General features: G+C 38.0%; 1 long non-coding RNA gene across 7 annotated transcripts; it reads left to right on the top strand.

The window, feature by feature from the left end:
- The first annotated feature begins 8,578 nt into the window (after window positions 1-8,578).
- On the top strand, window positions 8,579-11,445 carry LOC126796113 (uncharacterized). Of its 7 annotated transcripts, none has more exons than XR_007672298.1 (6): window positions 8,579-8,849; window positions 9,158-9,391; window positions 9,509-9,669; window positions 9,817-9,875; window positions 10,053-10,148; window positions 10,701-11,445. It is a non-coding gene; the product is annotated as an uncharacterized LOC126796113 (long non-coding RNA). The 7 variants fall into 7 exon arrangements; XR_007672299.1 differs by having other exon boundaries at window positions 10,298-11,445; XR_007672300.1 differs by having other exon boundaries at window positions 10,053-10,374.
- Window positions 11,446-14,203: the final 2,758 nt, after the last annotated feature.

Below are 14,203 nucleotides of genomic sequence, written 5' to 3'. Positions count from 1 at the left end.
GGAGTTCTCCTCAAAATGAGGAGAAAGACTTCTAGAGCTCACAACGCTTGTAGCTCAAGTAGCTTTTGTGGACATTGATCTGAAGCTTCAGTACGGTCTACTCATCATGTAGGTTTTTTTTATACGAAAGATCAGATTTATGACATGAATTATTACCTCTCGGGTGTTAGTTGCATCCGAGGAGCTCTTCCGTTGTACTCGTCATGTAGGTCGAGTCAGTGAAGAATAAGAAATTTTACCATCCGGTTTAAGATAGAGATGATGGCAATAGAGAAAATAATTCGTGGCAGTCATTTTGTCACGTTAAGAGGGTGAAAGTACACAAGGTGGATAGAAGAATATAAGAGATTATGACTAGAATATGTTGGCGTTGTCTATAATGCACCATTATCCAGCTACATTGCTAATTTGTCCTATTACGTGGCAGTACATGATTGGTGCAGAGACATGGGGTCCGTAATTTTGTCTTCCACTTGGGTGCCAATTCAGCAAAACTGATCTCTCTATCATTCGAGGCGCGGCTCAACCTAGCCGACTCAATCAGGTAAATTCGTTTTCGAGCTAGAGTGAAATTTTATTGGAAGTGTGTACTGGAAGATTTATACCACAGAAGGCTAAAACATTACAATTGATAGATTTAGATCTGAGATTGTGTAAGTAGGGTTTGCCCATTCCTTCGTCGTCAAAGAGCTGCCGCCGCTGTGGAAGGTACTGTAAATTGGTAATCGTTTCTCCTCTATTTCTACCCCGACGTCGGTGTAGGTGTCGATCTGTGAATCATATGCTTAGGAATTCGGTTTTCTTGAATTCTTGTATTTGGGCATTAACTATATGAGAGTTGTGGCCATTATTCCTGTGTAGGATGTTTTAATCATGATTAAAATGAGTAATGGTTTGCAGTTATTGATAGATCATATTTATGAATTGTAGGGGATGGGAAGGAAGAACGAATTTCTGGAAAATGACACAGACGACGAACATGGAAGGCGGGGGCAGCTCTTTGAAGATGAACGAGATGGCAACCAATCCAGATCTGAATCTAACAATTTTTTAACCTCAATTTTAATCTTTTTGTTGACTTGTGAATCTTCCCCTGCACACTTCTATTACCCTTTTACTCTAATACGAATACAGAATTACCAAATTGAGTCGGCTAGATCAAGCCGCGTCGGAAAATTAAAGCCGTGACTCTGCACCAATCACAGACGGCCACGTAATAAGACATAATAGAAGTGTAGCTGGATAAGGGTGCATTCTAGCCGTTTCCGAATATGTTACCAACCATATAAAGAGAATGTAGCTTTTTAAAAAAAAATTAATAGAAAAGTCATTCTTTCAGAAAAGTTTATATATGGTTAATTGTTGATAAAATAAAATAAACAAGCATGCAATAAGAGTCAATGCAAAATTAAGATGATATTGAGCTCGAGTTGTTTATCCGATCTATTTGGTCAAGAACAAAACAATATTCTGTCTTTAATTTTTATTTTAAGAATGGAATGGAATATATGTGGGGATGATATGATCCAAAGTGATTTAAAGAATTTGAGTTTATAATTCCTCTCTTCTAACTTTTTTTTTTCATCTGTGCTTTACTTTCCATAGCTACAAAACAAAGAACTAAAGAGAAATCATGTAAAAAGATGATTCTAATATTCACTTTAGGTTATCTCAAATGAACACTAAAACCTTTTGTTAAAGCAAATTATATTCTTGGTCAACTAGATTGGATTTCATCCCATCATCCATGAAATAAAACACAAGCTGTCCCTCACCAAATTCACTTTTTAAGATACCATAACTTTATGGTTTATTCTAATAAATCTCTCATCACTGATTCACTTGTCTCCATTCTTTCCAAAGGTTCTTGCGTGCTTTGTCTTAGGAAACCAAAACTTTAACAAGTAAACCAATCATAGTTTGATTCCCAAATTGATCAAATTACACGGTTCTCCGCTTAGAGATACTCCTCATCATGATGACAACAACCCTTGTAATTACCTATTTTCCAACTTAAAGTATATATTGACATGACATTTATATAATTTTCATCGTTTAAATTTGTAATATACACATAATGATGGTGAGTTTGGGGCGAAAAGTTGAGAACCTTGCACTTGTGGTACGGCATGGGGTACCTTCTCCTCTGAGACGATGACTAGGGTTTCTCACTGGTTATCTTTCTTTGTGTTTCTTAAGGCCGTTTTGATCCTCGTAAAATTACATGATTTATCACGGTGTCAAACACTTTGAGATAAACCTCAATAGTGTCAAACACTTCGATGAAAATTTTGAAAAGGTACGTGAAGAACTTCGTGGGAATGTAAAACCCTTCGAGTAGATTTTTTTTAGATGATAACCCTTTAGAGCAGGTTTGAACAAAAATGTGAATAGTAGCTAGTTCAGCTTTCGGGAGCATGCATCTATAGAGTAAAAAGAAGTAGAGCATTCCTAGATCGATCGCTAGTACTTCAAAACTTGCAACTGCAGGTAGGCAATCTATGAGAGAAGCATGGTTAGAGATATGCATCATGGGAGGCAAGTAAAACTGATCGAGTGCTCAAGATCGACGACCGCACGAAATTTGTATTCGATCATAATATAATTGCATGTACGTGAGTAGAAAAATTAATTTGCAGACAAATGACCAGATTCTAAATAGCTTAATTTTCATATATAATTACAATACATATATAAAAATATATATAAAGCTTTATTACAGTACATATATATACAGAAATTTAAGACTTTTCCATATGATCTCGTGCATCACCAAAACTAGCTAGTCCTTTTAACTATTCCAAGTACCAACCTAAAGGGGCAAAGGGTAGCTTTGTCGTTTGATAGACAAGCATGCAATACTCCTGCACTAGAAATCAATGCATTTCCCAAACTGAAGGTGACCACGACACCACCATCACCACCACCTTGATCCAGTACTAGTGTTCTATAAGACTATAACTAAATATGCATCATTCTAAGTTTGCTAACTTCATACTCATTCTCTCCATCTCCAATATTATCACTTTTCTTCTTCCCTTTGCTTTGCTTTGCTTCTTCTTTATCATCTTCAATCGATCTTAAGGATTTGGCATGAGATCCAAGCTTTCTAAAGTATATACAGCAGCCCCAGCAAGCTCTTTTAATCTGTTTGGTTCTCTTTAGGGCAGAAATTAAATACCAATTGCTTTTCCTCCAGATGAACTTTTAACCCTGTTGAGATCCCAAACTTGCACAGAGACCATCATTCGATTTGTAAATATAAATCTCATTTTGCACTCAAATTTATTCTCTTTGTTTATCGATCCTAGCTGCAAGTTTTTACAAATTTTCTGTACGTGGTACCACAATAATGTCTACGTTTCTTAAACCAGCCGCATTTACTACTTTCATGCCTTTGATTCACTTATACCCTAAACGACATGTGATTCAAAAAGGCAGTGATCAGTATTTGCAATCTCTTGTACATAAAGTTTCAAAAGAGCTACATCGACTTGAGTAAGATCTTTTCGATCTATATATATATATAGTTTTCGTTGAGATGTAGCTAGCTAGCAATTGACACAGAGTAATGTACAAGGCTCATTAACCTATCGATATATATAGTGCTGTTTTTTGTTTTGTTTTGGGAAATGTAATTAGGTGATTTCTCTATGAATTTTCTTAGGTACACACCAGTATATGGTACCCACATTTATAAATATCACTACAAATTAAATTTGTCATCATTCTGATAAAATAAACAATTATTTAAGTAATTATAGTTATACTATAGGTAATTACTTCACTTACAACCATTTACAAGTTTTTAAACAAATTGTTGTAATGAGGTAGTTTTGTTCAATTATATGTAAATGGTAAAATAAATGTGATAATTTCAATGTCGTAATTTAGTTCAATGAAATTATTGTCAATATAGTAATTTTGTTCAATTAGTTGTAAATATTTATATGGTATACATCCCCGTACCATAGATGACCCCGATTTCTCTAATACAAACTTCAAAATTTAAATGAACGAAAATTAAAAAGGAATTATGTTCTCATGCATGATTAAATATACACCTCATTAACATAGTTGGCTAGGTACGTTTTACGTACTCATATAACACAACAAAGCCAGCTAAGGATTATAGCAAGACCCCCACATGGCAAAAGGAATCAACTATGTTGTCTGAATTAGTTAGCTAAAATCTCCAGTGGAGGTTGAGGAATAGATTTAAAACCAAAAAAAAAAAATTCGAAAAAAAATGAAGGGGAGAGATGCTGATAATACATTACATTCTACTATTTAATTATAAATCTAAGGCGAAAAGTTTTACCCAATAGTACGTGAATGCTTAAAATGCCTAAACCTATGTGATTATTAGAAAAACCATATATAAAACAAAATGAAGGGAAGAGGTGAATGTGACAAAAGAATTTCTATGTTTTTCTTATTTTAACTAATAACACGGGTATCATGGGCCGGATATGATGCTAGTTTTCGAATGAGTTGATGGACAAATTAGTCGAATTTTAGTGGGATGTGCTTTTAACAGTTAGTCTTGTTTATTGCTATCATTCTTTCAATATTCACTCTCTTAACAGAGTTGACATTTTCTGGAAATCATGATTAACCACTGCATGTGTTTCCAGTTTAAATCAAGTTCACGACGCACGTTTTGTTAACTAGCTATTGACAGTTGGTGAATTTGGCTTTAATTTGTTATTGTGTCTATTAAAATGGTATATGTGTGGGTACGTAGCTTTTTCACAGACAACATGTAGGGATGCTGGGATGATATGTAATCATCTTTCTTTCCTTAATTTGCGCCTTAGGATAAATTGGGTACGTTGCTTTATCCATCAAGGGGTTGAGAAGCCATTGCCCCACTACTAGCAAAAATTGGTCTCACACTTACCACGATAAATCAGTGACATATACCAATTCACACTGATATCCATGTGAGATAAATTCACATGAGCTATCAGAGATTTATACCTTATAATAACCACCAAAATCAGTGTCTATAAAAATACACACTGACATCCGTGTAAAATGCAGATTCCACACACATATTTTAGTGAGTATTGATTATTAGCTTATTTTTAATTTTTTATTTTCTTTTATTATATATATATTGTGGTCACGGTTGTCTGATATAACGCACACATTTATCCGTGTGTAATGAAAAATTACACATGGAATTCCGTGTGCAATATAACTTATTTTCTACATAAATCAGTGGGTAATACTGATTCAAAGTTAAACAAGTCATCTACTGATCAATCCACAAACCCCCACCTCGCTCTCTTCAATCTCACTCTCTCAGATCCCTCTCCTCCACAACCAAAGCCTCATTCTTCTACCCCAAACCCTTCTCCTAAAAATTCTCCGCTCCAATTCCGATCTCCGCTTTGGTTAAGTATCGTCCTGGTGAGTCTTCGACATCCCTGATGAACATCTCACCAGAAAGGTACAATCTTTCTTGAATTTAATCTTACTCATTTGATAATTGGGTGTTATTTCTCAGTCGGGTGAATACCCAATTCGAGTGGGGTTTGGAGATGGAATGAGGCGTGAGCTTGGTGGGTTTGTGATGAAAGGAATAAGCTTTATTTGTAGTTATTGTTTTGGACGGGTTTGGATATGCTTCTGTCTGTGGTTTTAGATACAATTTATGAGAGTGAATTGCTCATGATTTATTTTGTGTAATGGTTGAAATAGTTATTTTGGTTTCAAGGTAGATGGATACTTCTTCTAGAATTTCAAAAACAAGAAGCCGTGAACGTGAGAGACTTTGTGGTCCTCCATGGTTGAAGGTATAACTTCATCTATTTGGTTAACATCTCAATCCAACTTATTCTGTATTGTATTTATTTGTGAACTGCAATAAACACTAGTCTATAGTATATACCTTATTCATAGTTATCTTGATTTAAATCACAACAGACCTTAGTTGTGCGAGTGATCAACTATTCAGATTTTATTTCATTAATATATCACATGTGAAATGGCACCAGTTCAGCTGTCTTTGGGTTCTCATATCTGGTTATTTGACATAATTTTTCACACACAGGCAATACATGGAGCATTGCTCAGTGGTGCAAACACGGTCCTGGATTACGCATAGACTGGTTTAATTGCAGCAATGTTCTTTTTTAAGGTGAGTATGACTTATTTATGATATTATGCCCTTTGTTAATTGGAGAAAGAGGAAGGAAGAATAATATTAAAGCTTGCAAGTTGCTCTTTCTTCTATTGTCACATGTATTTTGATAGAAACAATAAAAGGGAAAAACAAGGCCTTCACTTCAATTTATAAAATGGCCTAGCTATGGAGCAGTATATTTTTTGATTTTTTTCGTCATTGTTTTTAGATTTCTGTAGTCATATGTTGCATATTGTTTAAGGTGATTCATTACACCATACCATAAAGTTTAGAGGAATACGTCCAAGTGAAATTATTTTAAAGCAAATGCGTATTTAGAAAGTTGTTTCATCTGTGCCAGGTATTCACCAGTAATGAGAACTCTCAAGGAAAAGTTTCTTCATTGGTTAAAGAAACTGCATCTCGCAACTTTGATATGAAAGGGGGTTGTTATTTTGTTCAATTTCAGTAGTTTGATTTCAACTTAAAACATAAGATGTCCTTTGCTAGGCATTTATAGTCCCATTACATGCATCTAGGGTACAAATTTAGTTTGATACTGCACTTCTTAGTTGAACAATCTCTTTGAGTGGTTTGTGTTTCAAAGTGTTGATCATTTTAAATTTCCAATCATGTAAATCATTCACTTGTCTAAAAGTAGTGGTCACTTATCATATGATGTTTGTATCATGTGCTTGAATGTTGAACTCTGATGACTTGATCTTAAGCCTAATGTCTTTTTGTTCGGAAAGTTCTGGTGGTTAATCCTTGTACGAACCATATAAAGCATTGACGATTGAATCTACTTGTTGTTCTGGTGGTTGATCATTTTAAATTTCCTTAAAGCCTCAAATTGATTTTATTCTTGGATAAGAAATTCATATAAATATTGATAGAGATATATGAGTATGGTAATATATATATTAGGCCAATATTGATGTTTTTTTTAATCTATTATAACTACTCACACTGATATCAGTGTGTATTGTAATATGACTCACAGATATCAGTGTGAATAAAAAAATTTATTCACACTGAAAACTTGTTGGACAAATTGAGTATGATCGTGGATATTCATGGGGCCCACGTCAACAACTCACACGAGCTTTAAAATCCGTGTTTAATAGCTATTAGTCCCCCTCCAAAGTACACCGATAGACATTCCGTATGCGCACCGTGTCTAATAGCTTTCTGACACTGATATCCGTGTGAAATATCTTCAATTCTCACTGATTAAAATCAGTGTGAGAACTCTTTTTGCTAGTAGTGCCCTCAGGTAAACAAGAAGCAGGTTAAAACTTAGAACTTAGGTAAACAAGCATTGCTAAATTATGCCCTCGATCAACCAGTTAATGCACTAACCATACTCACAGCATTCCGGATGATAATCACTGAAGCACACTAGGATACCAGAAATTTGGTTTAAATATGTGATTGTATTGGCCTGTTGATTAGTATTATGGAGAAGCCACCGTCCCCTAGCATTGTGTTCTTGAGCTTAGCGAACTTGACCAGATCTCAGCTGCATTTCTTCCATTTTAAGATTGATTTCAACTTTTCAAGTTTCCCATTGCACTTCCCTCGCATAACAACTCGGTAGCTATTTATAACATGGACATATATGATATATATGTGAATAGTTCCGCTGTCGTTGAAGCAGATCTAATTTTCTGAGAAAGTAAAAATTTGAACTCTTAGTTGTTTGATTGTTTCTATAAAAAGTGTAGACAGTTTCTGGAATTGATTTTATCAGATCAAGATATACAGTTTCTGTATATTGTTACAACACTGGCCAAAAAAATTGTAAAATATAGTACAAATAAACAGTTCTATTGTTCTTGCGGGAGATTTGCCACTACTAGCGAAATGGTTGAAGGGGACAAACCTCATGGGGACGACTGTTTTTTTGTGGCCAATCTAATAAACAGGGACGGTTGAGGATTGACAGTCCCATAATATAGACGTGGGAACGGTATCCATACTAATACGTGGGAAAGTAGGAGTTTTGGCACGGAAATCTTATGTTTTCGTCCCCTATTTTTAATTATTGTTGAGTTTTGCAACAGATCTACAACAACTATCCTCATATTTCTCCTAATTGAGATTTGAGATCTGACATTTTAAGCGTCCATACCCAAATTAAATTAATTTTGATTTGTATTCCTTAGAACATTTTACTGTATGAACTCATTTTAGCACGGTTGGTTTGTGTCTGTCTCCATATAGATGCAAAATGAACTTGATAATAACATCACTGTCCCTATTTGTGCACCAAATTGATTGAATACTGATTTTATAGCCGTTGGATCAGATGAGAGTTGATCTAACGCTCAATGGAAACGATATATGCAATAGATGCAAAATGAACTTGATAATAACATCACTGTCCCTGCACCAAATTGATTGAATACTGCTACTCGAGACAGACCTAGATCTGGGTTAAAGTTCAGACTTCAGATATATGCAAACATTTTGTTTCTCTCCCCTCGTTCCGATTCGGTTGCCGAACCGATCTCTCTTCTCTCTGGTTGATCACTAGTTTCCTCCCGTCGATTTCACTAGTTTGTCTTCTGGACGCCGACGTCGCGCGGTGGAGGAGGAGGGAGGTGAACTTGGTCAAGGTCAAGAAGAACAAGCGTGAGGAGCACTCGCTAAAGAAGAGGAGAAAATGCTTGCCTCAGTCGCAGTAGATCGACGGGGCGTTGCCGAGAAAACGGTAGCCGACGCCTCTCTTGATTTCTCGTGTTTGGTTTTGCGAATTGAAGTTTAGGTACTTGAATGCGGGTGTCTGGGTTAGGATTTTGTTGACTTGAAATTAAGTTGTGATTTTGATATGAATGAATGCAGCATTATGATTCTCAATCTTAGTCGTTCTAGGTTTCTTAATTTAATTCAATCTTGATTGCTTAGAAGTTGTAAAATACTACTTCAAAGTAGGCCTTTCGAAGTAAATTACCCGGAGAATTTTTGTTCTTACATGACCGTTCTTATCATGGTAATTTGTGTCTTTGAATTCTTTTTTAGGTTGAGGTGTTTTTTTGTGTCGTTGGCTTTTATATGGTTGTGGTATGGACTATGGAGACCTTGTAATGCTGAGATCCATGCCTTGGATTCATTTACGAGGAGCAGATTGTCCATGCCTTGTTTGCTGAAGTGCCAGAGAGATATGGAGAAAGAAATGGTGGTTATACTAGAATTATCAGAAAACTACCTAGGCGAGGGGACAATGCACCCATGGCATACATTGAACTTGTCTAGGTGTGAATTCACTTCAATTTTAATTTAAAGTTTATTACAAATCCTCTCTCTTTTTGTATCAGAATAACTATTGATCTCATGTTTAGTGTGTTGATTATCTTACTCTCTTGTATGCAGCTGTTTGCTAATCTTTTAACAACACGATCTTGACCCGGAGTTGTTTTTGAGCTTCTAGGTCTTGACAATTATTGATTGCAAAATCTCAGATTAAAGTCTGCATCTTAAATGTTTGCTCAATGGAGTGCATCTTGAATTTCCTGACATCACCCTTTTATTAGGTTGGTGCAATTGAAATCCTGTTATGAATATATTAAACTAGGCGGAATTATACATCAATTTACTTCAATGTTGTTTTGAGCTATATGTTTGGCTTTAAAAAAATGTATCAATGATATGTTAAACTTGTTCTTTTATTCTGTTGACAGTTCACATTCACATTGTGTCTCTAAGCCATGAAGAAGCTACTGCCAAATCAGATTGCAAGGTAGCTCTGCCATTATATCTCATTCAATGGTCACTATTTCTTTTATTGTTCGTCACCATTTTCTTGTTTATAGTTTGAGATTTATCTTATTGACACAGAAGCAAACCCACATTGTAAATTTCAAATAGAAGCAACACACTTTTGATTTCTCACTGTTTCTATTTATGGCTTTACTAGGTGTTTGAGTTTGCTGACAAGGACATGGGAGCCTTCATCATTGGATTGAAGAAATCTCTATATGGCCCATTCTGTAGTGTCTCCTCTGGTTATCAGGTAATGCTTTGATCTATTTTTAAGTCCTCAATTATGGTTGTTTCTATAACTCTATAAGAAGTGGTTACTTAATTTGATTTATGTTGAGGGAGTTTCAACAGCATATATATAAAGATTGGATCAATAGGTTTAATGAGAATAAACTTCAGGTGTTGTGGCTACCTCTACGCTTTGATTACACTCTGGTTACACTGGATCACACTTGTATGATCATATCTTGTCGTTGGTGAGGCTGGTGTCTAAGATCAATATACTAAACCCTTATATTTCTTGCCATATAGTAGGTTTTACCTGTTGACGATAAGTTGGTATAAAAGCTGAATCCATATTGCATTACTTTTAAGTGATTTTATAGACTCAGTGTATGTTTCTTGCAAAGTTTTTAATAAGTGGTATATAAGAACGAAGTGTGTGGTATGCAAAAGCCTAATAAGAAAATTAATTTATGAGATAAGGTATGTATTGCTTGCTAAGTTTCTTCACTATGCTTATGATCTTTATGTGGTTTTATTTGTGAAGCTTCCTAATTTTTGGTTTAACTTGCTTTTACAGCTTCTGCTATCAGACTCACTTGACAGCTTGAATATTGATGATCTACGGATTGGTGTTTTGTCATGTTGGTGGCTGTTACACCCCTAAGTGCTACATGCACTATGTGCGTGGGCGAGGTTCACCCTTGCACCAACCCAAGCATGCACGACAATCAAGCAAGGAGCCAAGTATAGACGGACCAAGCCAAACTTAGAGACCAAGCTGCAAGCAAAGCACGGCGTAGGCAAATGCAGGACTGTGCATGGAGATTAGCCTCACCAGCAGGACAGTTGCAGGGATATTAGCCTCGCCAGCCCAGATGCAAGACTGTGCAGGGAGATTAGCCTCACCAGCAGGACAGTTACAGGGATATTAGCCTCGCCAGCCCAGATGCAGGACTGTGCAGGGAGATTAGCCTCACCAGCAGGATAGTTGCAGGGATATTAGCCTCGCCAGCAGGACAGAATGCAAGCGGTTACATGCAGTTACAGAGAGGCAGTTGCAGGACAGTTTTGGATGAGTTGGCAATGGAAGTTACAACCTTGGTTATCTTAGGCAGTTACCTAAGTAGTGGGGGTTGTCCACTACATAATAGAATAATGGTATGCATGACAAGTGTCATTGGCAGTTGAAGGGAAGTTACATCTTCCATGTTTGTAGGTATTTAAGAAAACAGAAAACCTAGCATGAGACTTGGAGAAGTTCTAGTGAACATTGTCAAGATCCTTGCTATTCTATGTATGTTTGCTTTGTTTAATGCAAAGAAAAGCTATTTCCCCAACATACTTGTGCATGTTCATATACTAGACTTATCCCACGCATATAGATCATTAGGTGAAAGGGAAACACTTGAGTGATCGAGAGTAGTACGAACAAACGTACTTAGTGAGTTGAGATTTGTGGGATCTCACAAACCTATCGAGTAGGATAGAAGAGCGCAACCTCGGTTACAGTAGGGTTGAGGAGAATAGACTGAACTAGGAGTTTGTGGACGTCCTAGCGCCATCACGGAGTCATTTGACACCGTTGCTGTCAAGACCGAAGTAACGAAAAATTCCGCTGCGTACTTAAGGCCCGTGACAATTTGGTATCAGAGCAACTTGCTGTCAATACAAGAAGGTTCGTGAAGGAGCACTTCAGCCAAGTTCGTGTTGGAACGGAGGCACACACAGTTCGAACAAGGACGCAACCAGATCTGACGCCGAGAAGGGACGCAGATTGTAGGAGATCCGAGCAGGGAATATTCCACATTGAAGGTTCGTGAAGGAGCACTTCAGCCAAGTTCGTGTTGGAACGGAGGCACACACAGTCCGAACAAGGACGCAACCAGATCTGATGCCGAGAAGGGACGCAGACTGTAAGAGATCCGAGCAGGGAATACTCCACATTGAAGGTTCGTGAAGGAGTACTTCAGCCAAGTTCGTGTTGGAATGGAGACACACACAGTCCGAACAAGGATGCAACCAGATCTGACGCCGAGAAGGGACGCAGACTGTAGGAGATCCGAGCAGGGAATACTCCACATTGAAGGTTCGTGAAAGAGCACTTCAGCCAAGTTCGTGTTGGAACGGAGGCACACAAAGTCCGAAGGACGCAGACCTAGTGTTCGTAGTTGGCGGCATTAGAAGGGTGTAAGTTGTTGGCTGCATCGGAACGAAGAAGCAAAGTCCGAGAAAGGACGTAGACCTAGTGTTCGTAGTTGGCGGCATTAGAAGGGTGTAAGTTGTTGGCTGCACCAGAGTGACAAGTTGTTGGCTGCACTCGAAGAAAGATTCGTTGGTGGAAGTTGTTGGCTGCACCAGAACGAAGAGTTTCTAGAAGACCGAAAGATTGTATCAACATGACCGGCAACACACTTAAAGACCGCGTTGCACGCTTGGAGGATTTTCTCGGAGCACCACAAAGTGATTGGTCAGTTAGTCTCGCTGTCCAAATGGAAAGGATAAGCATAGACTCAGCCCAAATGCGTGAAGCATTCATGGCACATGTAACCGAAGCAGATATGAAGACACACAAAATGATGCAAGACATTATTGCTTTGTCGGACGCGATGAAGGCAAGATTGGCAAGCTTAGAGGAAGAAGTGGCAATGGTGAAAAGTATTGCACCTCATGCCGGGCACAACGAGGGAGGAATCACTCACAAAGTTAAGATCCCTGAGCCTAAGTTCTTCAATGGAGAAAGGAGCGCCAAAGTCTTAGAGAATTTCATTTGGGACATGGAGCATTACTTCAAGAATGCTCACATACCCGAGACGGAGAAGGTTTCCATAGCTTCGATGTACCTTGAAGGAGACGCAAAACTGTGGTGGAGGATGGTAGAGCAACAGGCGGAACAAAGTGAAAACATGCAGTCCCTGGATACATGGGATGCAGTGAAGAGAGAACTGTGAAGTCAATTCATGCCTTGCAACTTATCATGGATGGCACGCGAAGCTTTGAGGAATCTATGAATGGGATCCTCAATTTGAAACTACATCAAGTAATTCTGTTCATTGATGCTAGACATTCAGAACATGGCGGAGGAGGACAAATTGTTCAGTTTTATGGCGGGTCTACAACCGTGGGCGAAGCAGGAGCTGCAGAGGCAGAACGTGGCAGATTTTCAGTAAGCATTGGCTATGTCCGAAAGGCTAGTGGATTTTCAGACAACTCAAGTTGCTGCAGACAAGAAGAAGGAGGTGGGCAAGAAGATAGGGATTGAATCAGTCCCAGGTCGTCCTAGAATGCAGGGAAATGGGGGAGGTGGTTACAAGACTGCCTATCCAGTTGCTAGTTATCAGGGGAGTAATTCCAGGAATAGTCATCATGATCCTCTCCTAAATAAGGGGCAATTTCACTGCTATATATGTTCAGGGAATCACTATGCACGGAACTGCCCAAAGAGAACTTCTATTGCTGCATTATTAGCTGAAGAGAGTGAGAGAGGAAAATCAGAGAAGTCAGAAGCCATAATGAGTTCAATGATGCTGCTCAATGCACTCTCCTTGGAGGTCAAAGACGGCACTATAGAGATGTACGTGGATGTATATGCATATCATTCTGATGAATATTCATTCAAGTCTTCTTTGATAGTGGGAGGAGTCACTATATTCGACGAGGAGTTGTTCATGTTCATAGGAGTCGACATCAAGAGCTTTACTTTGGAGGAGACTGAAATGCTGGCGGCCTCATCCACAATGAAGATGTGGAGCAATCTGTTACAGGTAGGAAGATTCCAGCTTTTTACAAAGGTGTGGATGAACCACTTCATGCCGAGTATCTTTCAACCATTCAAGCAATGGAGTACAAGATACGAGAAGATGGCGAACGAAATAAAGGAGTTCAACTTCGAATGGATGCGCAGCACCGGTAGACATGACCGCATGAACAAATTTGTACCTCAGCCCATGGAGGTGATCGTCCTAAGCAGTGACGAAGAAGAAGAAGAAGAATGAATGGTTGGTAGTGGCCAACTAGTTAATGAGACTGATTTGGGATCGGATGGTTGGTCCAAATTTGTCAAGGAAGCACCGACAACTCAAG

The sequence above is a fragment of the Argentina anserina genome, chromosome 5, assembly GCF_933775445.1.
Source record: "Argentina anserina chromosome 5, drPotAnse1.1, whole genome shotgun sequence".
Classification (NCBI taxonomy): domain Eukaryota; kingdom Viridiplantae; phylum Streptophyta; class Magnoliopsida; order Rosales; family Rosaceae; genus Argentina; species Argentina anserina.
Note: the sequence above shows the minus strand (reverse complement) of the source record. Positions and strands in the feature narration are given on the sequence as shown.